At 47.2% G+C, this 24,943-nt stretch overlaps 1 protein-coding gene across 6 annotated transcripts in view; it reads left to right on the top strand.

The window, feature by feature from the left end:
• LOC116841865 (ecdysone-induced protein 74EF) overlaps positions 1-24,943 on the top strand; it is a 241,750-nt gene that overhangs the window by 203,843 nt on the left and 12,964 nt on the right. The gene's annotated exons all lie outside the window — the stretch shown is intronic.

The following is a 24,943-nucleotide window of genomic DNA, read 5'->3' as shown; positions in this document are numbered from 1 at the left end:
CGGCGGCGATTTCGAAAATTATCAAGACGGCGGCTGCGATGTCAGAATTCTTCGACATCAGTCGCGATTTCGTGAATCGCCGGCGACGAAAGCGTCGATCACGACGAGCTCGCGGCACCGTGAAGATCCGTGCAAGATGATCAGTGCCCGACGAATTCCCGACTCGCGGTGGTCTGTGTGATATTCGGCTGGCTTTGGAAGAACAGCGCTTCGTTAAAATTCCGCCGTGCTCGCCGTGCTTGAACGTAGAAACTAGAGAACAAAATAAAAAAAAAAGAAAAGGAAAAGATAAAAGAGAAATGGAGGGGAAATAAAACGTGTCTCAGAATTCCAACGAAGGAATTCGAAACATACACAACAGAAGTGATATATCTTGGTGGTTCACGTCACTAACGTGTTATTTCGAGCTTTCAAAATTTCACGTATCACCCCGTATACGGTAATGCACGGATAACGATCGAAATAGATTTCCAGCTACTCGGATTCAGGCTAGTAGACTTACCAACGAGGCGGGCCTTTTCTTTGACCTCGTTTACTTATCGGCAATTTCGACGATAGTAGATGTATCTCCGTTCTCATCGCAATCGATCGGCGGGGCGAGAGTTCGGTCAGGAGGGCGGACGACGGGGAGATGGGGGAGAGGAAGGGCGAGAGAGGAGGAATACTCGATGAAACAGTGATTTCGGTATCTCGCGGTGGCATCTGAGGACTGGATCGCCGTGACGTAACAGCTCTCGCGGTAGCCCGAGTTTATTTCGACTTGGTGGATATCGATTCGATCGCCGTCGTCCAACCAGACGCGGAATATTTTCGCGTTTGACGGCTCAAGATCCACGCGGGCGAGCGAGCGAGCGAGCGTAAGCGCAATGAGGGGAAGGAAGAGGAGGTTGTATGGACGAGAGAGAACGGCGACGACGACGACGAGTTTTGCACGATTTAGCAATCTCGCCACGAGAGAGGAAGACGTCGCTTTTTATATTGCACGCCAACGTAAAAGCCGACCGACCGACGCGAGAATATTTGATTTCGCGACTGTAGTAGAAGCGCACGAGATTAATTCGCCATCAAATCGGCGATTAGGAAATATTTATGCTCTCGTCGATTAGTAATGCGGATGCAGAGAGCTGAGTGACAAATGGAAGAGAAAAAAGAGAAATAAAACGTCACGAGCGTGACAGAATTTCTTTTTTTATCGATATAATAATTCGGATCCGCGTTAAAACTTGAAAAAGCGAGCCCGCTCTCACCCCGTTCGCGCTGCAGCTCGAAGTGAAATAACGACCGAGATATGTACACAAATGTGTACGTTGATGCGATAGCAATTTTGCCGAGAGCTGAACTTTTATTCGCGCATGTTTCCGAAATGGACGGAAACGAAATTTCTCCCCGACACACCAATTGTGTCAATTTAGATGAGACAGCGATCCCACTGACAGTTTTATCTTATTTCACACTCGCGGTGCCGTCTATTGCGCCGGTTCGATAATAAATTTACACAGCTTTCCAAATACGTGTGGACGTTAACCACCCTTTCCGTCGACCGGTGCTGCGTATTACTTCCTGTGCTATTTTAACGTGACGGCTACACGCGATACATTATTCGCGCGATGTTAAAAGATGTCTTGCATGAAGTTCTGGTCACACGACAAATAGAATTACCCCCTCGCAAACATGGTGGTGCTTCGTGATTCGCCAGAAGAGATCGTTCTCAGGAACTCTCCTCGCACAATGCGACTCCCTGGGGGACAAGCATTGAAAAGATTAACGAAACGTGAACGTGTGCGCGCGATTCTCACGTGTCGCCATGGACGCGCTTCGCCGTTGTCTTGTGATAGCAATCACTCAAAAAATGGCAGCAATAGCGAAAATCGTCTAAAAATTAACCAAAATGGATAAAAGACTGGCAATTACATTGCAATATCACGCATGCTTTGTATTTCACCGATATAAACGATAGAATTTCTATCTGAACTATTTGTGAAATTCAGCAAGAAAGTCCCTCTGTGACGTCCATTCAGGGATAAAGTTCCACTCATACTTTTTATAAAAACTGACTGTGGTAGAGAAGAGAGCACAAACAATTTTCTAGCAGATACAAAAAACAGTGATCGATTTAAATTGTGAATAAATCTTAACGTTTAGAATTCTATGTGGATCAGCACAACTTTTTTTGAGTGGTTAGACCGAGTTTCTCGAGCAAACGAAAGCAGGAAGTGACGACGTCGCGTTGGTCGCGATCTAGTACGTCTAAAACGAAACCGCGACAGTATGACTTCCTCTCTTGACGGCAGATGCCAAGTGAAAGGATTCGCCCTATCGTGTTCTCGCGGAAAACGCGGAGAGGAGAGCGATCGCGCTCGATGCAACGCAACGCGACGCGACGCGAAGCGAACCACCATCGTCGTCGTCGACGTCGACAACGAAGACGACGACGACGACGACGTCGACGTCGACACTTCCATAGCCAGCCGTTCGTCTCGTTCTCGTGACCCACTTGCCGTTCTCCGATTCGACGGCCCAGATTCGCTTCCTGCCGCCGAAGCCTTTCCGACCCCGCTCTCTTGCAGCGTCTCGCGGCCGCACGCAGATCTTGGAAGATGCAATTTGCGCGGTTCTCTCTCTCTGTCCCTTTCGGCGCCTCACTTCCATTGCTCGTCGCGTTACTGTTGATTTCTACGCGAAAACAAGAGTTTCGTCGGATTCACCAATCATGTTTTGCGAAGCAAATCTTTTAATTAATGACTCAGTTTTCAAGAGCTCACACTGAGAGAAAGGAATGTTTTATTTAAATAAAAAATTATAGTTTTTGATCTCAACTATATTTTTATCACTAACACTGTATTTTTTGTTGTTATCACTAACATTAAGTAGAATCTAATAAGCACAAAATGTGGTGTTCCTGGCCATAACTTGTGGTAATTATTTATCTGCGTGATAGTTACAAATACCAAACTTTTCTTTCGTAATGCAGAGATTAGGGCGATGGTCTAAATATCAAGGACGACGCGGCACAACGCGTGATTGAAGTTCCCGCGGCGAGAGGGTTTTAGCGATTCGTGCCGATGTCAGATCAGGGCTTCTCGCGGAAATTAATTTCGCGCGCGAGACGATGTGGGTCAGCAGTCGCGGCGAGGGAAAGGTGCACGGCTGTCGTGCAGTATGATGTCGCGAGGCATAATTAATCAGGGTTGCAATCGACGTGCCGCGGAGCGCGATTTCGCGACATGACGCGCGATCCGTGCGGCGGAAATCGCCGTTGTGCGGGCTCGCGTTAACCGACAGCTGATCTCGTCGTCGGGAACGCACCTGGCCGCCGCGTGATTTCCAGAGGAGAGACACCGGCGCTCGGATTGGCGCCAAGGTTGCCTCCTCGCCGAGTTAAGAGTCGACGAGCGGCCGAAGAGAGCCCGAATGGAAAGCGCCGACGCTAAATCGCGGTGAAATTCTGTGCGCACGCGAGCGCAGAGTATCAATTATCGCCGCGGCGGAAAGGGAAGAGGGAGAGAAAAAAAGATAAAGAGGACGAGACGGAGAGAGACGGGGCGGAAGCGGCCCGCGCTCGTTGCGTTTTATTATCGTCATAGGCTGCAATTGCCGCTGCACCGGCGGTCGACAATGAGATCGAACTTTCCCTAATTGAAAGTATCTCCTGCGAGCGCGTGTGCTGCCACCGCGACCGCCTTTAACCTCCTTTTTTACGGCGCCTCCCGTCGTTTTGGTCGGGCGGAAAAATTGCCGTGTCTTTAAGCGCGTCCATTCGCGGCCACGCCGGGATGCGAACGGGCTCGCCGGGCCGTAATTTGCGGCCGCGCGAGCTACGATAATAAGAACACCCTAATGAGGATTTGCGTTGGTTCGCGAGAGCTGCCAACTCCAGTTTTTCGCACCGTCCGACGTGTACCTGTTCATACGACCGTCGTCGATTAGTTCCATAAAGTTTTTCGCAAAAACGCGAAGCGCAATGAGCTGCGTCGTAATCTCTCACTTTAACACCCGTATGAAATTTCGCGTCTTGTTTTCCTCGCTCTCGAGAGCGTACTTGGTCGATTGCTTATAACGTGCCGGTTAAGAGGCTGAGCATATATCACTGAAACAATTGAACGATACGATTCTCTTTAAGGAATCATGAAAGTGACGTTTTTGTTCCGCGCACTCCTTCCTCCATCCTCACTTCTCGACTTCTTTCAATAGGAGAAAGAAAAAAAGTAACTCGCGCGTTTTTATCTCACATGCTTCTACCCTCACTTTTCAAATTATTTTAAGAGGGAAAGGAGAAAAAAGGGAAGAGAAGGGAAAAAAAGGAAAAAAAAAAGATAAGAGGGAAAGGGTTAGAGAGAAGAAAGCGAGGAAGGGCGGAAGGTCGCTTTCCTCTCGTTCCTTCTTTATCTTAAGAAAGAAGGTTTGAATTCTCTCCGAGCAGAGTCCGGGAAGCAAGGGGGACGAAAGAGAGTTCGGCAACGAGGAATGGTGGCGACACACCGCGCGCGCTCTACACAGCGAGGCGTGCTCGACGGACCGCCGCCGCGGTGCGCTCCGAGTAAAAGTGTGCCAGATTGTATAATCGAACGTGAATAAGCAAAATGTTACGCCATAGCGATTTGGTAACGTCGCCGGGTCCCCCTTCTTCTTCTTCTTCTTCGTCTTCCCCCCAGGCGAGCACGGCCGTGTTCCCATTGCGGTGGGCGCGACGGTTCGCGCAGGCGGAGGTAGCGGTGGACGGCAGAGAAAATTCAACCTGTTAAGGGTCGCCGCGATCGTAACGTTTCGATACCGATATCACGCGATCGATATCACTCACGGCGCTCCTCTAGAGGCGCGGCCCTAGAGGATCCGCTAGAGAGGAAGAGTCAAGGCGCGACGACCTCGTCATTGCAATGATCAAACCATAATTTTGTCTGTTGTTCGTTACCTACACGGAGGAAATATTACAGCTCTTTTTTTCTCATGCAAGTTCGCTTCAATTTCTCTTCAATTTTTTTCAAACTACGTTTTTAGTAGTCCAGAAAGGTGGACTCTTTGTAAGATCTATCTCGCTGAGGAACGTGGTAAACTTGGCGAGAAACAGATTTCGTGAGAAACGTAGCAAGCGTTTCAGTAGCACATTCCAGTTCCTGAAATGTAAGTAACACATGTGAAAAAAGGAGAGGATAGTGTATTACTGCAGAATGTCGGTTACGAAATCCTATGGTAACTTTTACGCGATAAAATTTTCCCTGTATATATTATACGCATATTACACGGCTTGTTTTCGATTTCCTGTATCGCGGAGATTTCTCGGATACGTTGAAAGAAAAGAAACTTAAGAAATAGTAAATATTTGTTCAGTGGATGCTAATACATATTTACTTATAGCAATATATTTTTCAAACAAGAAAATATGTATTCTCTTACCTTAGCTTCTCATGAAAGCAATTGTTTGTTCTACTTAAAAGAATTTAAACTCAAGTAAATATTATTATATTTATGTAAATGTTAGTATATATTTATATATTAGTCATTATATATTAGTACTATTATATTTATATATTAGTACTATCGAATAAATATTTCCTATTTTTTAGATATTTTTTCTCAGCGTACGAGAGGTAATGTCAATTGTTATCCGAAATGTTATTTCGTTATTAATCGATGAAAATTGTCGGCTAAAATAATTAGCAAGTCGATAACCAAAATTATAATCAGTCATCATATATAAAATCACAATATATAACAATTCAATCGATGGAAGAAATTAATTATTAATGAAACTTTCATATGATTGATTCGGATACACCGATCAACAATTGATTTCATCAATCGACGAGATCATTTGTGCTTTCATATATTACGATTGATTAGTTTTGACTATTGATTCGTCGATTATTTCAGCCACAGAAAGAATTACAATCGATTAACGTTCGACACACTAATTTCGCGTCTCAGCAGCCAAAGATACGCACGCGATGGCCGGACGGCGACCGACAACTTTCACTGATACACTTGTCGAGCGAGACTATACTGTGTGTTTCAATGATAATACATTCGAGCGTGTCGGCTGAACTTTGCGTTAGTAGAATTTTTAATCGGAGACCCAGTCACCGGGAAATATTTACTGATGGAAATTAAAACATCGTGACGACACATCGCGCGCACCGCTCAGTAAAATTTCCCGTTGAATCCTCGTGGCGAGGCGGAAATGGTCGATATTTGAATTCGAGCCTTCATCGCTGCGACATATAGCGGTAAAAAGCGATTGCGACAAAAGACGTTTCTCGAGACGCGTGGGGGGAGAGTTCACGATTAAAATTCCAAGCGGGAGACATCGTAAACCGTCGTGACTTCGTATTATGTGCAAACTTTTTTCGTATTAATTTACGCAAAAAACTAACAAAATAAGAAGAATAGGGATCAATAGTTCTAATAAAATAAGAATGAATAGGAATCAATAATTGAAGCTGATGGCACGTCGCGTCGCGTCGCTCGGCCGATTCGTACTTGGAAAGCGTTAAATAAAAAACGCAGCCGTTTTTCGTTCGCGAAAGAGCGGACGCGCGTGGTAAACTGCAGCTACTGTGAATGAGAGAAGGGACGGAGGAATAAATCATCGGTTTTAATGGAATTCTATTCACGTCGATGGATCTTTCTCGGCGTTATGCGACTCGCTGCCGCGCGGAATAAATCTCTTTGCATTCGAATCGGATGGTACACACCAAACGCGCGTATGCACGCAGGCGCGCGTGAGAATTCGCGCGCTGCCAAAAGCCTGCATTTTCCGCGATTTTGCCGAAGCCAATTGGACATCAGCCCCTTTTATCTAGATCACTGCACCACACAAACATTGCGAAACTCGGTAACGGCGAGCCCAGTATAACTTTGTAAATACGAGGCGTCCGAAAATTGTCTTTCTGTTTTCAGTTCTCCCTCTTTTCCTCTCTCTCCTCTCACACATGCGGAAGGAACAATCGATTGCGCGTTCTCGCGGTTATTAATTGATCGCGATTACTTCGGGTAAGTCCTGTTGCGCGCTCGCGCGCGATTATTAATCCGTTAAATCAGGAACGCGGCCGGCTAGTTAAAGCCGAACCACGTTCGTGCGGTCCGGCGATCAATAGGCTGCGAAAAAGCCGGGCAGGAAAAGCCGGGCGTTCGCGAAGTAGAAAATAATCAGGGCCGTTTATCGAGCGGATTGTTTGCCTGTCAGCGCTCGGCGTGCAAGACCTCTTATATAGCGGGGCGCCATGTACCCACGACCGGAATAGCGACTCGGGGGGAAAGAATAGCATAGTGCGACGCTATTTTCGAGCGGATCATCATCGAGCCGCGATTCGTCGTGTACCATTAGCGTCTCCGGAACGTGTGAAAGACCCTTTAAGCACGCCGGGAACGAAAGCGACGCGCGAGCGAGCGAGCAATGTTGGCTAACTGCTGCGTGGCACAAATTTTGACGGCGCGTCGAGGGAAAGTGTTACAAGGCTTCGAATAGATGCAACAGAACGTTGATTTGAACACGATATTATATTTCCTACACCCTCCCCACGATCTTGTTGAATTGTCAAACGCCCGCGTCGGGTCATCGCACGCGATCGCGGAATCTCACGGGAGAGACGTCATTTGTAACTCTTTATTAGGCGCGTGATCTACAGGTATGAAGGCTGTATTATTACTGGTACATCGTTCGAAGGTACATCGTTTTTGTAATATATACAGCCTGTTGTTTATATCACATGTATTTTCCAGAAAAATATTTATCTTGATAGAATATACGGAGAGGATATATTTTATAGTTTCCTTTTTAAACAATTTTTAATTATTTTAGAATTTAGAATATTTTAGAAATAACAAATTGAAACAAGAATTTTTAGGATATAAAATAAATTCTCTTCAATTTCAAACTACATTTTCTGTGATTGACAGTAATAGTAGTATCTAGTAGGAATATACACCGAAAATATATTGTAGTAAAAATTGCAATAAAATTTTCGTAATCTTAGAGCATACAGAATTATTACTGGAATTGTTTATATATTTGTTGAAAAATATTATACATGTTTGTCTTTTTACTACAAAATCTTTGTAGTTACTTGAGTATTTTTTATATTACGTATTAGGGTATACCGCCAAATTTATTAGTGACTTACACAATTTAGTCTAGCTTTGTAAGAAACATTGTAGAAAGAAATATCATTTTAACATAATTTTTATTACAATATTTTCTCTGTGTAAACTGTCAATAAAGTCTATCTATTGCTAAGAAACAGTAAATTTCACTAAAATTTTTAAGAACACATTTCACTTTTTAAAAATAGTCAATCATTGCACAATGTCAGTTTATTCCTAGATTACGAAATTCTATAGTAACTTTTACCACAAAATCTCCGTATATACATCTATAATGACCAGACGTCTGGAATAAAATAAAAGACGCATGCGCCTGCTGAAGGATTAAACTTTCCGCCGGACGTTCTATCTCGCTTCACGTGGCTTTCCACATTTGTTTTTAAATTCTTACCTATCGGGTGTGAATTATATTTCGTTGTTCTAATTTATTATCGCAGCAGTAAGCCGCCGCCGTCGCCGCCGTTTCGTAAACGTTGCGTTCCAGGAAAATGACGTTGGCGCGGACGCGGAGTTTCGAAATTGATGCTCGCGGAATTTGCGAATGTATTTCCCTTCTTCTTCGACTCGCAGCGTCGTTCGCCGAGCACGTGTGCCGTGTCAAGGGCGAGTCCGAGTTTCGTATGGGCGCGCGAATATAAATTATATTCTGGAATTGTACGTTTGACGTCAAGATATAGCCGCCGCATGCATTACCATATTGATGATCGAGAAGTAGGTCTAAGTTTTTTCGTTTTTTTGTCGCGAGCAATGACAAACAGTGCAGACACACGCGCTTGATCGTTTGAGGAAATGATATCATGCGTTCGATGACTCGAGGTGTTTTCGCAGCGTCTCCGTCAAATTTTGTACGATCATCGAAGGTCTTGAAAAACAGGATAGATTCTTTAAAACTTTTGTGTTTATTTCGCAAGATTATCAGGAATTCTCGCTCGGGAAAACAAGATTTGTATGCAATCCAATTGCGACTTAAACCAGAAATTTCGTCTAAATTAATTCGTTATTTGCTCGCGTCGTTTTAATCGAATTGTCACTTCCTCTGTGATAATGCGACGCAGGTAAAGGTGATTTTGCACTTTAGAATTTCCTGTTAACAAAAAGCGAGAAGCTCCCGCAGCTGCGCAATCTTTTCCCCCGGTAAGAGCTCCGCGCGAGAAAATGCAGGAAAAACGCGCGTGTTTGGGAGCCACGGGATCGAGGATGTCCTGGTTGCCCTAGATCAAGTACTCCCGGGATATTTTTAAAAGATCGCCAGACGCGCACCGGCGTAATTTGGACGCGCTGGACGAGAGGAGGTCGGTTTCGCGACGAAGGGGACGCGAGGACGAGAGAGACAGGCAGACAGAGCGCGCGCGCGCGGCTTTTTACGATAGCACCGCGGGAAATCGAAGGAAAAAATAGAACTGCGCGGATTCGCCGACGAATAACAACTGCTTACGAAAGAGGAGAATGAGGAGGACAGGGAGGGGAGGGGGAATCGCGGAAAAATTTCCGCGTGCAGTCTCGCCTCGCGGGGTGAAAAGATTATTTATTACCTCTCGATATCTCGAGACGTCTTCCTGCGAATGGGAGAATTTCATTTATCCCTCTTATCTAATAGATCGTACGAATAATCTAGTCTCGGCATTTAATATAAATATACATCGGCCGTAGTACTTGTAAATAATTTATCACGCTGATATATCTCTTTCTCGGGCTTACGCGAGTGATTATGTACCCGGCCATTTATATTAGCCGCGCCGGTGACAGCGTTATCTCGCATCAGAAATTTACGATAATACTGACACAATAAACACAAACGTATCTATTCACTTTTATCGGCCAGGCGACGTAACAGCATGATTTATGTAATCTTCACGAAATTGTTTTCCGCGTTATACGATGTTTACACACTGCGGGGCAGAGAGGGAGCCTATTGTATCAGATATTAATAATATCGCGTGGATTCTTCCGCTGAGTATTTCTCGATACGTTTGTGCTGTAGGATTAAATTTATCTTCGCGAGCTGTCATTCGATCGGGCGGATTCCAAGAGGGAGGTAGCGAGAGAAACAGCTCGATTTTGTCACGTCCCAAGTCGAAAATTTGATCCTACTTTCAATCTGAATCTTCCAATATCCGTGTATTCTAAAGGATCAGTATATGTGCAATACACATAGAAACTGAAATCCTACTTAGCGTCTTTAAATATTATTAAACGCACAAAATGCCAGTTGTGTGTCCTAGAGAAGAACTCTCCGAAGAACTAGTAAGTTAAATAGAATCTAAAGAAACCGATGTAGGCTTCAAAGTATCAAAGTGGGCGTTACATGGAATGTTAAGGTTGAAAATAGGATCAGAATTTCTTCTTTTCTCCTCTTCCTCCTCCAGCTCTCGCGGGAAATTATCGGAGGGAAATAACAATCTTTTCACAATTGCTCAATGTAAATCGTGTCGCACTTAATACAACTGTCGGTTATCAGTCAGCATAAGAGACGCGCTAGCGTCGTGTACACCCGAGTATTTTTCTGCTGCGCGTGGTTTACACGCGCGATTGAAATCTTGTTTGGTACGAGCGACCGATGGCCGATAATAAGATAATATAGCGGGTCGCGCATTGCAAGCATGATCGATCATTTTTTTACGATTCCACTATCTGCACGAGGGGAGAGCGGGGCGACTATGTCCTTAACGGCGAAAGTGACTCGCAACGAGTTCAAAGTGCCCCTCGGTCAATATGTGCGTCTTTTCTTTCTTTTCGAGAGCGTAACGAGAGCGCTTCTCCTCTATCTTTAGCGCTTTTGTGCATTGCTGACGACGTGGAAATATTCACGGGTAAACGTAGCGAATCGTCATCATCGAAATCATCACTCCTTCGTGTCTCGTGCAGGTTCTCATATCTTGAAAAATGCACATATATGCACGAAGAAAATATCTTAACTTCTTTTTCCTTTCCTTTCATCATTTTTAGTTTTACTATATTTTAGTAGTTTAGGGATACATATAAAGTGTCAGTAAGATCTATCTTGCTAAAGAACATCATAAATTTCGCTAGAAACACGGCAAGTGTTTTATAGTAGCTTATTTTAGTTTCTGAAATACAAGTAGCTTATACGAAATGAAAGGACAGTGAATTACGGCGAAATGTCGATTTATTTACAAAATTCCATAGTAATCTGTATTACAATTCAATACACTGAGAAAAAAATTTACTAAATTTCAAAAAACGTTTATTTGGATAGTACTGTGAAGATATCTCTTTAAATTAAGTAATTATTTTCTAAAATTAAATAAAGAAGTTTTAAATATAAATATGTTTAATTTTAGAAAATAATTACTTAATTTAAAGAAATATCTTCACAGTACTATCCAAACAAATGTTTTTTAAAATTTAGTAAATTTTTTTCTCAGTGTAACAATTTTTTTATTATAAAATTCTCTGCGTGTACTTTACGCCCTGAAGTCCCCCGAAATTTCTCTCGACGTAAAACAGTCGACCGGAACGCGTAAAAGCTATGCGAATTATCGTGATCTTTCGCTCCTTTACTTTTTTCTCTCGCGCCCTTGACATGGTATTTAGCGAATATGAGGCATTCGAGCGAACTTCTCGGGTACTTCGTCGTAACTCTTTTCGTCTCTCAACGTTGTTCCTTTGAAATCCTGAAAAATTGTCGACCGACAAGTCCCCAGAGGAATTTCATAAAGTCGCGAGAGCGCACTTATACGACGCCCTGTGGTAGGAAGGGTCGGGTGCGCGCGGCCTTATGTAACTCGCCTGGCATAGCGGCGATGGCGACGGCAGCGAGTAAAAATAAAGGAACTAAACGCGATGCAGAGTGGATTCTGAGGCTAGAGTGGGTCTAGGTCTAGGTCGACTAGAGAGGCGCGGCCCCCGTACGTGCCGCGCTTCATAGTACGATAGTCCACTTCCTGATCGGAGATAGCAGACTTCCTTCGTCGAAAGCGCCACGTCGGACGGTCGTTCCCGACGTGGTGCATGAAATGCATTGTGTTCCCCGCTAGAAATTGGCCACAGTCATGTCAGAATAAGCCAACCCACAAAATTATGATTTTTAAGTGCTTATTTCTTTTTTGCCAATAGGTCTATATGTCTTTCTACACAAAAAATTCAAGTCCTATGGGCGCCTAAAATTAGTTGAAAATTATAAATTAAATAAAATTTTCATTTTCGGTTTTCTCCAAACGTATCTCATGTTGGTTGGACCGTCTATATGTCTTTCTACACAAAACCAAGTCCTAAAATTAATTTTTTCTCCAAACGTATCTCATGTTGGTTGGACTATTCTTACATAACTACGGCCAATTCATCCCATAGTCTTGATCAGGTTGATCTCAATCAACTATCTGGTTTGTATAAGTTTGATCAAATCCTTATAAGTCATTATAACGCAGCGTAGCGGTCAGGACTACGATTTTTTAAAAATATCTAGATTTCCTTTCCCTTTATTGCTATTTTCTTTGAAGAATTTTGGAAAATGGAATATAAAATTTATCTAATTAATATCTGTTGAATTAAAAAACAATACAACAGTTTAAGTTAAACAAAGGAATACTTGACCGCAAAACTTTTTTAGGCATATCACTTAAGATATTAATAATTAGGGTCTTACTAGTACTTATTTAGTGGTTAAATTAGTAATATTGATAGTTAACTTATTAGTTAAATATCATATTGAAATCAATTTAATGAGGACCATGGGATGAATTTCTCGTTGGATTCCAGACGATTGTTCCCTCAAAATATTATTAATCCGGGGCATTCTAGGTATATGTATGTATGTAAAGAGGGGAAGAGAGTGTTAATCTATTGTTACTAATGAGATTGCACTATCTTATCATAAGAATAATACAATCGCTGAATAATTTTTATCTCGCGGTGCAACAATGTTTCTTCCTTCCTTTCTCGGAGAATGGTCTCCTCACGCGCGTACAATACTTTTTCCCTCCCGATAGACTGAGCGCGCAAATGTGGCGTTGCCGTTTTACCTGCTGTGTCGCGTATCGATCGCGAGCTGTGCGAACGTGAAAGCGCGAGTCCGTTTCCCGAAACGGGCGCGCGTTTCACCGCGAAGAGAGGAAAAGCGCGAGCAAGTGCCAGAGAAACGAGACGAGCGTCGCGGCCGAGTCTAGGTCTAGGTGTAGGTCTAGGTCGACTGGGAAGGGGCGCGGCGGTCTACTTCCTGGCCGAGGACGACAATCCGGCTTTTCCCTCGGAAATACTCGCGCGAAATGGCGCCGATCGCTCGAGCGAGACGCGTGGCGCGCGCGCACACGGAACAATAGAACCGTGTCGGTGCCGTCGGCGGCTCCCGCGATATTTGTTCCGTCGAGGAGAAGAGAAGTATGCGCGGATTCTCGCCGATCGCGTCGCGATATTTCCGCGACTCAACAGGGGCCACACACTGAAAAAGTCGACGACGCCCTGAATAGAATTTCGTTCAAACAATTCCAGTTTATCACATGAGAAAAAAATTATTTGGTTCCATTAACCAAATTTCCGGTGAAATGTGAATCAGAAAATTAGGATTATTGGAATTCTGTTGAAGCTAACCGAAAGTCTTGCCGCCTTGAAGAGAATCCCGGTAACTCCAACCGGAATTTTCCGGTTTGTTAGAAATTCGGTTATTTTCATCAAACTTTTCTTTCCGTGCAGAGAATTGTTTTGTTGAGAAACAATGCGTATTTCTCTGAACGATAAAAATCTGAAAGGTTTCACGCGTATTCTCTCGTTTTTATTTTACCGCCGCGGGAATTACCCTGAACTGGAAAGAAGTAGTGAGCGTTTCAACACGTAAAAATCGAAAGTCGGCCGGTGCATTCACATCGTCAGTGCGCGTGACTCGCTGATTAACGGCGTCCGCGGACTCCGGAAGTACGAGCGGTATCGGATTTTTCTTTTTTTATTGTAGGCCATGGCACGTTTTGCAAATTGCACGCGAGGCAGAAAATAACGGAACGCTATGCGAAAATGCGCTGCGCCGAGTTCTCGCGGTGGGCTGAGCCTCGATTCGCGCATACCAGCGCCAGTTTGTGTCTTTTTCTCCTGGCTAAGCAAAATTTTCCGATGTTACGCTCGCGAGAGAGCCGGCGCTTGACAATCCGTCTCGCGAAAGAAGCGCGCGTCTCTCTCTTCTCCTCTCCTCTTCTCCTCTCTCGTTTTGCGCTTACGTCACGCGCAAATAGGTCTTTTTATCTTGCATATCCATGTCGTAGGAAAAGATTTCGATTCTCTCGCCGGTCTTTCGTCCGCGCGTCTTTATCGCGGTGTAATTTTAGCTACGTGCGCTCAGTCCCTTGCCAAAAAATTGGGGGTTACCGACACGCCGCCGCTGGAGAGGAAAGTCGAAAAAAAATATCGCGGCGTGAAATTTCGTGCGACGCATACGCATCGCGGCAAAGTCACGCGATCCAATAATAAGTGCAAAAGCTCTTTTAAATAGCATCGCTAACACGCCCGTTCAATATTCATAAGGAAGTTAAACCTTCGCGTGGAATTCGTTACGATACCGTGCGGAAGGTTACGGAATTAAATAGTTCCACACGCGAGTGCGCTTTGCGTGTGTGTATTACCGCGCGTGAAACGACATGCCGAGCGATTATCATCCGCGAGAATTATACCTCTGCCGCGCGAAACAAAATCTATCCTGTGTTCATCGCATTTTTTCTGATCGCGTCGCGTTTTCTGGTCGTATGCTCAGTACGAGATGACGAGATCTTCCCGCTGTTGAGATCAGAGAGAAATTGCAGCTGTCAATATTACATGCAGAGATCGCGCAACCGAAAAAATCGATTATCGCATATGCGAGTTATATGCAGATTCGGAATTGCGTCTTGCGCGTTATCTTTTGGCGAATCGTGCAGATAACGTGTTATTAATTAGAACATTCGCGTTTACTCAGAAAACATTAATTTCAAAAGAATCCATTAGTTGTATGTGCTCAGACATAGAGAGAAACGTATAGTAGCTAATCTTGTAGACGAAGAGGAGAACTTTAATTAGACTGCCAAGTACGCATTCGGGAATCTATTGCTTATAAAAACCTCATTAACATATTTAATTCAAGGCTGCATCTTTCGCGAGTCATTCTGACGATCGACCGGTAAACAACGAGGAAATCCTGATTAATTAGAGCGCATTATGTTCGCGCGAAAATCGAGCCCAGTTAAATCAGAGTCCATTGAGCCGCGCTCACGTGAAACCCGTGAGCGATACGCGATTCAAGGTTGGCGTCTTGCGCGGCGTTATCTCCCGGATGGACGGAGATAAAAACCGTCTTGATCGTGTCATTGTCTGATCCAAAATCAGAGTTATCAGTAGCAAAAGTAGAAGCACTATTCAGCAAAAGGCCGGCTGTACTCGCGCGGGCGTGTAAAGATCACGTCGTCGTCGATCCTCGCGTCTTCGTTTTGCGTCTTCGCCGTCTTTGTGGATCGCCCTGTAGACGAGGAGGAAAGAAGGAGGACGGGAACTCGGCTTTACAGATAGGCGCATAGGCTGGCAGGCAGGCTGACAGAGAAGCGCGTCCTTCCTGGGTCTCTGCCCCTACCGACGTGTGTATTGTAGTATTGTATATTTGCAGTGTACATATTATCAGAGCGTGCTCCTCTGTGTGCACTTGCCGTGCCCGCCGCACGCGTGCGCGTGTGCGTGTGCATGTACATACACCGCCGCCGCCGCCGCCACCACCACTACCACCACCACCACCACAACCACCACCACCATCATCGCCGCCACTGCCGCCGCCGCCGCCGGCAAAAATGCATAGCGCTGTTGCACCAGACGGTTCTCAACCGCTCGCGTTTAGCTCGCGCCGCGAACTAACGTTTCGTATCTTCGCCCGAAAAATTGGCCGATCGCTTTTTGGAGGAACACGAGCGACTAGGAAGCTTCAATGTAAATTTTATTTGTGTTATTTTTTTATCGTGCGCTCTTTCATCCGGGTATGGTGAAAATAGTGTGTCTAAGGCGGTTTCTGAAGCTGAAAATCGATAATTTTGATATCGATGGTTTCAATGAAATTTGTCTGTTTAATTATTTGCGGCACACTCGGCGTCGAAATTTACGATAGATTTAGTTACCGAATTTCGGGCTCTATATTCGGCGGCGCGTCGGAATAATAACGATGATACTGCCTTAAGTGTGTGAAATTCACACCGCGAAATACGAACCGCCGTCGTCGTTGTCGTCGTGGTGTCGCGCGAATAATAAGAAGCCTCGTTTCGCACCACGGAATTATTCTCGGGGAGCAGATACCGCGCGCGCGCGCGCACGCGTTCGATAGATTCAGTTCAACGGCGATAGAGATAATCGGTAAGTGAAGGATGGCGTGTCGTCGTGAGAGAGGAAGTGGGAGAGAGTGTGTTCGTAAGTCGAGTAAACGCCTCTCTTCAAGGTTTCCCTCCTTTTGCCGAGGCGACTATCGTCGCGTCGAGCACATGCGACGAGGCGATGTGCGCGCGTTTCAACCTCCCGACTTGATTCGCGTGAATATTTTCGAAATCCTAGTTCACGGTGACAGCAATCAGGAGGCGCCCGGCTGCAAGAGTCAGACGAGGTCACCACGTGACACTGGAGATGCCGACGAAAACAAGGCAGATTTCTTGCAGAATCCGTTCGGGCTTCCCGAATCGTGGAAAATCCAAGTAGAGCGCACCGAGTCATTCACTCTACTCGCCGTCGTGTCGTCCTTCCTCTCGCGAGCCTTCGATAAGGGAGTCTAGATGAACCTTCGCAGCACTGCTTTCCGGCGACGGTGCGCGCATTGACGCTCCGCGCGACCGTATCTCGCGGGGCGTTTCCTGCCGCCGAAAATAGCATCCTTCGGGCATTTAAATGCGGCTTTCGGTGGCGAGGAGGAAGCGCACGCCGCCCGAAATAATTTCTCACGCTCTGCTACCTTTGATCCGCTCGTCCTCTGCCACGTCACCCACCGACGACGAGGTGGAGCCTCCTTCGCGAAGACGACGTTGAATAAACGGAAATCGAGAAACCGGGCCCGGCGGTGACGTCGGCGGCGAGACCGTCGATCGTGAAAACGCACGGCGGCGGGCATTAACAAAATAAAGCAGCCTCCGGCCGGCCCGCGTGCTCCATCCTCGACCCTCGAAATTCTGGCTGGCGCATTCTGCTCGTCGCATTCGCGATGAGCGTCACTTTCTTTATTCCTATTATGCTAGCTCACGCATGGGCCGGCGCGCGTGTGCACCACGGCCGTGTATGCACGTATGCATACATGTAACTGGCCGCGCGGAGGGTGGCGGCGAAGGCAGGAGGGCGCGAGGGGGACGAGAAAGAGAGAGAGAGAGAAAGAAAGGAAGAGAGAGAGAAACGACGGCGCAGCTAGAGTACCGTGCGAGTATAACGCCGAAGGCACGTATCGGCGGTTTCAGCGAGGTATAGACGGTGACCTTGTCGCCGGCAATTCACCCCGTCTGACCCCCCTCTCTTTCTCGTCCCCCCTCCACCGTGGCGGCGCGGTGCCCTCCTCTCTTCCTCCTTCTTCTCGCCGTCGGTCCCGCTTCTTCCCCGCCGCCTTCCGACATCGCACATCGCCATGTCCTTCCCTTCCTTCTCCACCCTTCCGCTCGGCTCCACGGGGTGGTGTGATCGTTTCCTACACCCTGCCCAACAACCTACCACCCTCCCGTCCCCCCCGGACTCCCTCCCCCTCGCCTCGTTCGTCCTCCCTCTCGGAGTGCGCGTGGACAGACACGTCCGACATTCTCCGTTCTCGTCGCACTCCTCGAAAGAGACGTAATCTGGTCTTCCTCAGTTCTTCCAGCGCTCATTCGCTTTCTCTGCCTTTTTCCCCTTGTCTCTCTCTCTCTCCCCCCCCCTCTCTCTCCCTTTGCGTCTTTTTTTATTCTTCGTTTTCGCGCTTAACTGGTATCGCGTGTGGCGGACCTCTCTCGCTCTATCTCCCATTTGCCCTAGACTGCGCCTCTGTCCTTCCACTTCTCTTCCTCCATCTCTTCCTCCCTCCCTCTCTCTCTCTTTCTCTCTCTCCCTCTGCCGTATTTCCCCCCTGCTCGATAAACTACGTCGGTCTCTGTCAGTCATCGAGCTCTTCGCTCCGCTCCGTTTATGACGAAAGCCACTACTACGTGTCTTCTCTTTGTGTGGAGCATTACTAGATATATCGCCCGACCACCTCAGACTCCTTTTTTCTTCCTTTTCTTCTCCTTGTGTCTCTGTACCTACCTACACCGTTGTAGTCAAATTTTTCCTCCTTCTGACTGGTGCTTACGATCGAAGAGCTCAGCTCTTTTGAAGCGTCCTAGATACACTTTAAAAAAAGAAGGAAAAGAAATGAAGATTGACGTCATAAAGTAACGAAATTTACACGACGTTAACTCATTAATATATAATCTATATTTTTCAAAAATATGAACTCTGGATGGAGCTTTCCTCAACATATTCTCCTTCCTCTTCGACGCGGCGTCTCGCTCGCGTGCACGCGGAAACGTTCCCCATCGTTCAGAGTTCGTTCTTGCTCGCTTGCTCTCACGTCGGAGGGTTACGGGTCTCCTCTTTCCGCGGAGAGGTACACTTTCTTGCTCGTTCACCGTGAGGATAGCGAGATCACGGAGAAAGAGAAGAAGGGAACACACGCGCGGATCTCTTCCTATCCGCGCTCGCGCGCACTCACTTTCGTTCGTGTCGGTGTGCGATGCTGGCTGCGCCTGAAGAAACCGCGAGTCGTCGTCGCACAAAAGTTTCCTCCTTCTCATTTCTCTGTTCTTCGCTCTCCTACATCCTTTTCCTTTCCATCAACAGCAGCACCGATCGTACGCTCCTCTCCGCGCGTCTTTTGCGCAATAATTATTGAAGCTTTCGAGAAAATCCGATGGCAATCTAATTTACGAAGTTAATTAACGAGGAAAATCGAGAAACGTGCGCGTGACTAATTTATTCTCGAGAACAGACGCGAATAGATTGTGCGCGAGCTCATTTAACAATTAATTTCGCGACTGATTTATATTAATAGGAATTTAATTACGGCGCTGGATTGCTCAGCTGGATGAAACACTCGGTGCAAAGATTTGAAAAGAGCAAAGCGTCGAATATTTCGGTGACGATGCGTCACATACGTCGTGTGTACGTCGTGTTAGTCCCTTTCTTCCTTTCTTCTCTTTTCCTTCTTTCTCTCTCTTCCTCCGATACTCATTATCTGCTACATGCCTGCCTCGCACTTCCTGTTTCGTAAATTATACACTACTGTCCCATATATCCGTTCGTACTCGGTCACCGATTATGCCTGCTGTTCACCGAGTTCCAAAGTCTGAAAGCCCACGATTATTACCGCATGTCGCGGTTAACCCGAGTCTATCGTGAAAGCCACAATATGAATCCGAACGTAATTTGTCGCCCTATATGCATCCGGAAATTCTTTCTCAAAGTACGTGATTAAAACGCAGAGTATAAGAGTAGTGATAATAGTGTCGGTCGAATGAATGAAAAAGAATTTCGATTGGAGAGCGAAGCTTTGGCGAACGACAGTCAGCGAGTTAAAACCGTCCAGGTAATATAATTATTCGCGGACTGCAGCGATTTTTTGGCAATTCATTGCGCCAATAGAATCGACTGTACACGACTGTGCATCGGTCTGAAAAACCGACCCACTCAAATTCCCCCAGTGATCTTTTCACGATTTCGTTTCGCGCATGCCGTTCGCGTAACGCCATTCCCTTTAACCATGAAACTCGCTGCAGTTTCGCAACAGACGAAAGCGGTGGGTGCAACGACGTTTACGTAACCCACGGGTCGTTTCCGAAAGCAGAAGAACGACTCGGGGTGACACGACGCGACCGACAGCTTCCACGACTGTAGATATTTTTTACACGAGCTGCACGTGTGCCCGACAGTGTAGAATTGAAAGTTGACAATTCCAAATGATTCATTTCCGGCGCTCTCTGTAGGGATCGGCCCGCGCGCGTTCTCTCTCTCTCTCTCTCTCTCTCTCTCTTTCTTTCTCTTTACATGTATATATTCTCCTTCTCTTCATCGTTGCATTCGCTGCGCGGCGAATGCGAGAGCGAAAAGGGCGCCTCGTCGCGAATTCGCGCACACGCTCGCCGCCCTCGTCTAAATATAAAACGTGTCCCGCGTTCGCGCGCGCCGCGCCGTGTCGCGTCGTCGAGGCGCGCGGCTGCATCGCCGGTGCATACTGCACGCGCACGCGACGCCGCGGCCAGCCTAGACCTAGACCCACTGAGCTAGCCTAGATCCGCGGGCATATGCGCCCGCGAGTGGGGTGGAGGGGAACCAGGCGCGGCGCGGTGAGGAGTGGTGAGCGCGGCCAGGTGAGGGGTGGGAAAGGGAGGGAGACGGAGCTGTTTCTAGTACTATCGGAGAAAGTGAACGGGCGTGGAGAACGTGGCGCGCCAACGACGACGGCGACGACGGCGGCGACGACGACGACGATGACGACGACGGCGGTGGCGGAGGCGGTGGTTGCTTCGCACGCGAAACTCTTCCTGTTGTACGCGAGTCGCGCCTTCCTTTCTCCGTGTTCGATTTCTATTATCTACTTGATACGCTCGGCTACTGTACAGGGTTGTCTGTTGCCGTTGGGTGTGTGTGTATGTGTGCAGTACGTGCGTGTGTACGCAACGTTTCCACGTATCGACGTGTCGACGTACGGCTTCCCAGTTCCCCACCGTCCACCCTGCGCGCATTGAATAAATGATCCTCTCTGGCACCCTTGTCGCAATTGCGAACTTCGCTCTACTCGGGGAATCGTTATCGCCGCGCTGCGTGAACTTTCAGTTCCATGGAAAGATGCCGACGAAAAATCCGCGGCGCCTGGTGTGTCACTGACATCTCGTCGACGTTCTTCTGCCACTACTTGCTTGGTCATGTTTAAATTTATCGTGCACGTACGTGAGTTGCGTTATAGACGAATGCTGTTTCTATCGTGTATCGCTCTGGCATACCGTACAATTCCCATCGGCGCATTACCTCCGCGCGCAAGTTCCTCCGACTTTTTCGGAGCTTGCAAAAAACCGCATCCCCCCCGGAGAAGGGGTGAAACGGGTTCCCGCGTAACCAAATGCGCGCGCGAACGACCTGGGGACGGGACATACTCGTTTTTCGCCGCATTCGGACACTCGTGACGTTACGTCATCGCGCGAGTAACGCAGCGGGAGATGCCGGCGCGGCAGCCTCTTTTACATTCGCAGCCGCCGCATTAAACTCTCGACCCACATTTGCGCATTGTGCACACGCTCTCCTGCTCCTCAGTATGCGCGAGCTCGCGTTAGAGAGCTCCTCCAGCACGCCAGGATCTCGCCGCTTTCCGCGCTGCCGCATCATCATCATTATTATTATTATTGCAGCGCGAGACCAGCTCCCCTTGCGCGCGACCTTGCGAGCCTGAGATACACGCGACGATACCGTTTCCTCGAGCGAGAATGCATCCCTCTGATCGCCATCACTGCAACAACCCTTCCTTCCGCGGCGCTTTCCGCGTGAACGCTGCATTTCCCACGTACGTTATCGTCGTAGAGGATCGTCGCCACGAAGAAACCGCGGAAGACTCTGTCTCTCTTTCTTTCTCTCTTTTTCTCGCTCGTACAAAGACAACGGAGTATAAAGATAGATCTGAGAAATGGATCGCTGATTGTACACTTGATGAACTTATTTCGAAGAGAGAGATTCGACGCGTTAATAAGCAGCGTCGCTCGGGAAACAAGGGAACAACAACCGCGTCGCGTCTGTATTTTCTTTTTCGCAGCGAACGCCATATAAACGCCTTCTACCGGCGGATCACACCGTTGAACTCGATCTGATACGCTTTCTACTTTTCCTGTCGAAAACATGGCGTCTGCACGTGCACGTGGCGTCGCTTGTCCACGTTTGAAAACGAGCCGGGAGTCAACGGAGCGACAACGTGAACGTCGGCCACGAGCGCAAAAGAAACGAGCCCGCAACAAACAAGCCACCTCCCTCCGGTCGACTGTTTATTAAAGCATTATCCAAAGCGAGGCCGATAGCCTACTTTTGCGACAGATCCTTTAAATATCTCGCAATTCTGCACGCATCTCTTCCCTCAAGAGGCTCCTCGATGGCGAGCGCACGCGTTATCACTTCGCGACGGTGTTCGCGAAGACGGAAGGCTCTTGCCCGCTCTTTATCGCGACTATATGAAGAGGCAGAGTGCGAATTTCCACGTTGCGAGAGTCTCTCTCTTTCTCTCTCGAGTTGTGTAACGTACTAAGATAGGCGACCCGGCGGCAGCTCTATTAATTCTAGGCCAGATGGCAAGAAATTACTCGATTTATTTGCATTTTCACACTGCAATCGTTATCTTATTATTGTAATCAGTCAGTAGCGGACCGATAGGAGCGCCTGCCTGCCCGGGATGGCGGTCCATGTCAACGGCGCTGACCCGAGTCACCCTGGCCGGCAGTTGTTATCGCGGCCGCGACCCACGCTTTTGGCAATTGCCAGGAGGGGTTATCTGTCGCGTCGATAGAGCCGTCGTCGGGCGAGTCCACGGCGAGTCTCGCGAGGACTGCATCATGCTCGCTCGCCATGGAGAACGCGAGTCTTATCGCTTTCTTTTTGCGCAACTCCGTTAATGTGGACGCGACGTGTCCACAGCCGTGCATCGCGATCCTGACCCACTGTGTTACGTGCTGAGGAATTGATTTCTTTTTTCTTCCTAAAGACCCCCCAGAGAGAACGTCGACTCGACATTGAGCCGGGATGCTAATAGAAATTCATGCTGCGACGCGTATTTGCTTCACGGCAGACGTCTCTGACGCGCGTTTCTGATTACGTTTCAAACACGATCGCTTCCGGCGGACCTCTGCGTCGGCTGGATTGTTCCTCTTCCGAGATCGGACGTTGACTCGTCATCGGTTGCTTCAGTGGCGCACAAACTGCGCCATGTCTCGTTTCGCAGTCAGGATTTAGATCCTCTTGCAAAACATCTCGACAGAAGCAAGTCTCTGACGTGTCGCTTTGAAATCGCGACAGGCAATTAAGGCAAACGTATCAATGCCTGGACACTAGTAATACTGATGGTTCAATGTAGAATATATGTGTGTATTCAATATGTGTATATATGTTCTCTCTCTATTGAAAGTTTAAATATTCGTATTTAAAGACCAAAACAATAAGAATATTCACAGTTAAGTGGCAGTGTAATTAGCGTCCAGGTGCATTGGTGCATTTATCTCAGAGAGGTATTAATTATTTATTTAAAATAAGAGAGCTCACAGTGATGAAACGCGAAGACTGGCGACAAAAGTCGAATCGTCATACACTCTATCTCGATTACATGATCTCGAGGTATCCTGGTGCAATACGTCCGAGAATAAGCGCGTAAGCGAGAAGTCGCCTGGCTTATGCCGAGCGGAAACTTTCACCATTACGTTGTCCTCGCGGCTACGCGCGCTACCTTAAATAATAAATTAAGTCGCAAGACCACATTCGCGTGCACGCGTAGGATCGACTCTCGAGCCTCGCGCAGGTGTTGGTCTCGCCCACGCGAAGCACAATCTGAGAGACGCGTCTCTCTTTGTAACCGACGGATATTTAAGTGCCGCCTTGACGCAACGTCATCGGCTGGTGGTTCTTCCTGTTATCCGCGCGACATAAATCCCATTACACGCGTAACGCCGCTCACTACACCGTCGTCGTCGTCGTCGTCGTCGTCTTACCGAAGAAGTTATACTCGCGAAATATTCCCGGGACGAGAACATACGTCCCGCGAGATAGTTCGCTTTCTTATTGCTGAGAAATTAACGGTCTCGTAAATATGTTTGCGCTCGCGAACGCGAACCAGTCTCCTTCAAGGCCGTATTTCACCGGCCGAATTCGGATGTCATTTTCTCTCTCTCTCTTATTCGCTCGTTCGCCTTCTCTCGCCAATTAAAAGCCGCGTGCTACTCCCCGTCGAAGAAGGCGCAAGATGCCACCTCCGGCCTCTAAATTCGGTATCATCCGACCGTTAAACACCGGGCCGTATTTTGCGTCGCGCGAAACTCCGTTTCTCTCTCTCTCTTTCTTTCTTACTTTTCCTGCTCTCCCGTTGCATTACCGCCCCCTCGCTCCCTTTACTCTTCTTCTTCTTCTTCCTTCTCCTCCTTCTCCTCCTCCTCCTCCTCCTCCTCCTCCTCCTCCTCCTCCTTCGCTTCTCCCGGCCGCAAGAAGTGCGACCGGCGAGAGTGCGCGCCATGGTCACTGACCTCGCACACATCGCGTCGTCCGCGACGACGGAAGAGAGGAGCCGTGCATTCTTACCGTTTGCCCGTCGTCGTCGCCGTAGTCTTCCGATCTCCCTCTCTCTTTCTCGTCCTGTCGCTGTCCGTCGAACGAAAAGAAATAACGCGCCTGGCCGGCCGATCGGATCGGTGCATAGAAGACGTGCGCGATAAGGTGGCCACCGCCTTACCGCGCTCACTTCGAATATTTTATTGTCCTTTTTTCCACGACTATTCGAATCCCCGATCAGCTTCGAATGTCGTACCGTCTCGATGGTGGTCTTCTGTTGCCGCCGCGTTCATCGATAATTAATTTTTTCTTTCCCAATTTTCCTCAGCGTTTCATGTCTTCTTACCCCTTTCGACTTTTCATGATGACATAGCAGAATTGCTTAAAAGATAAAAGAGTATCAGTTCTCGAATGTATCTAATCCCGGATATTCTTATCGTCTTGGCTTTTAAATACATTGAGAGAAGAAATATCGAGAGAAGAAAATATAGTAAATATTTCTTTAGTGGGTGTTATAAATATCTACTATTTCCTTGATATTTTTTTCTCTCGGTATATGAGTATTTAAATTTTCAACATAAAACACACACACACACACACACACACACACACACATATATATATATAT

This window comes from Odontomachus brunneus, unplaced genomic scaffold (genome assembly GCF_010583005.1).
Source record: "Odontomachus brunneus isolate Ranch 3 - 2012 unplaced genomic scaffold, Obru_v1 Obru_scaffold_019, whole genome shotgun sequence".
NCBI lineage: Eukaryota > Metazoa > Arthropoda > Insecta > Hymenoptera > Formicidae > Odontomachus > Odontomachus brunneus.
This window is presented reverse-complemented; position numbering and strand designations above follow the sequence as displayed.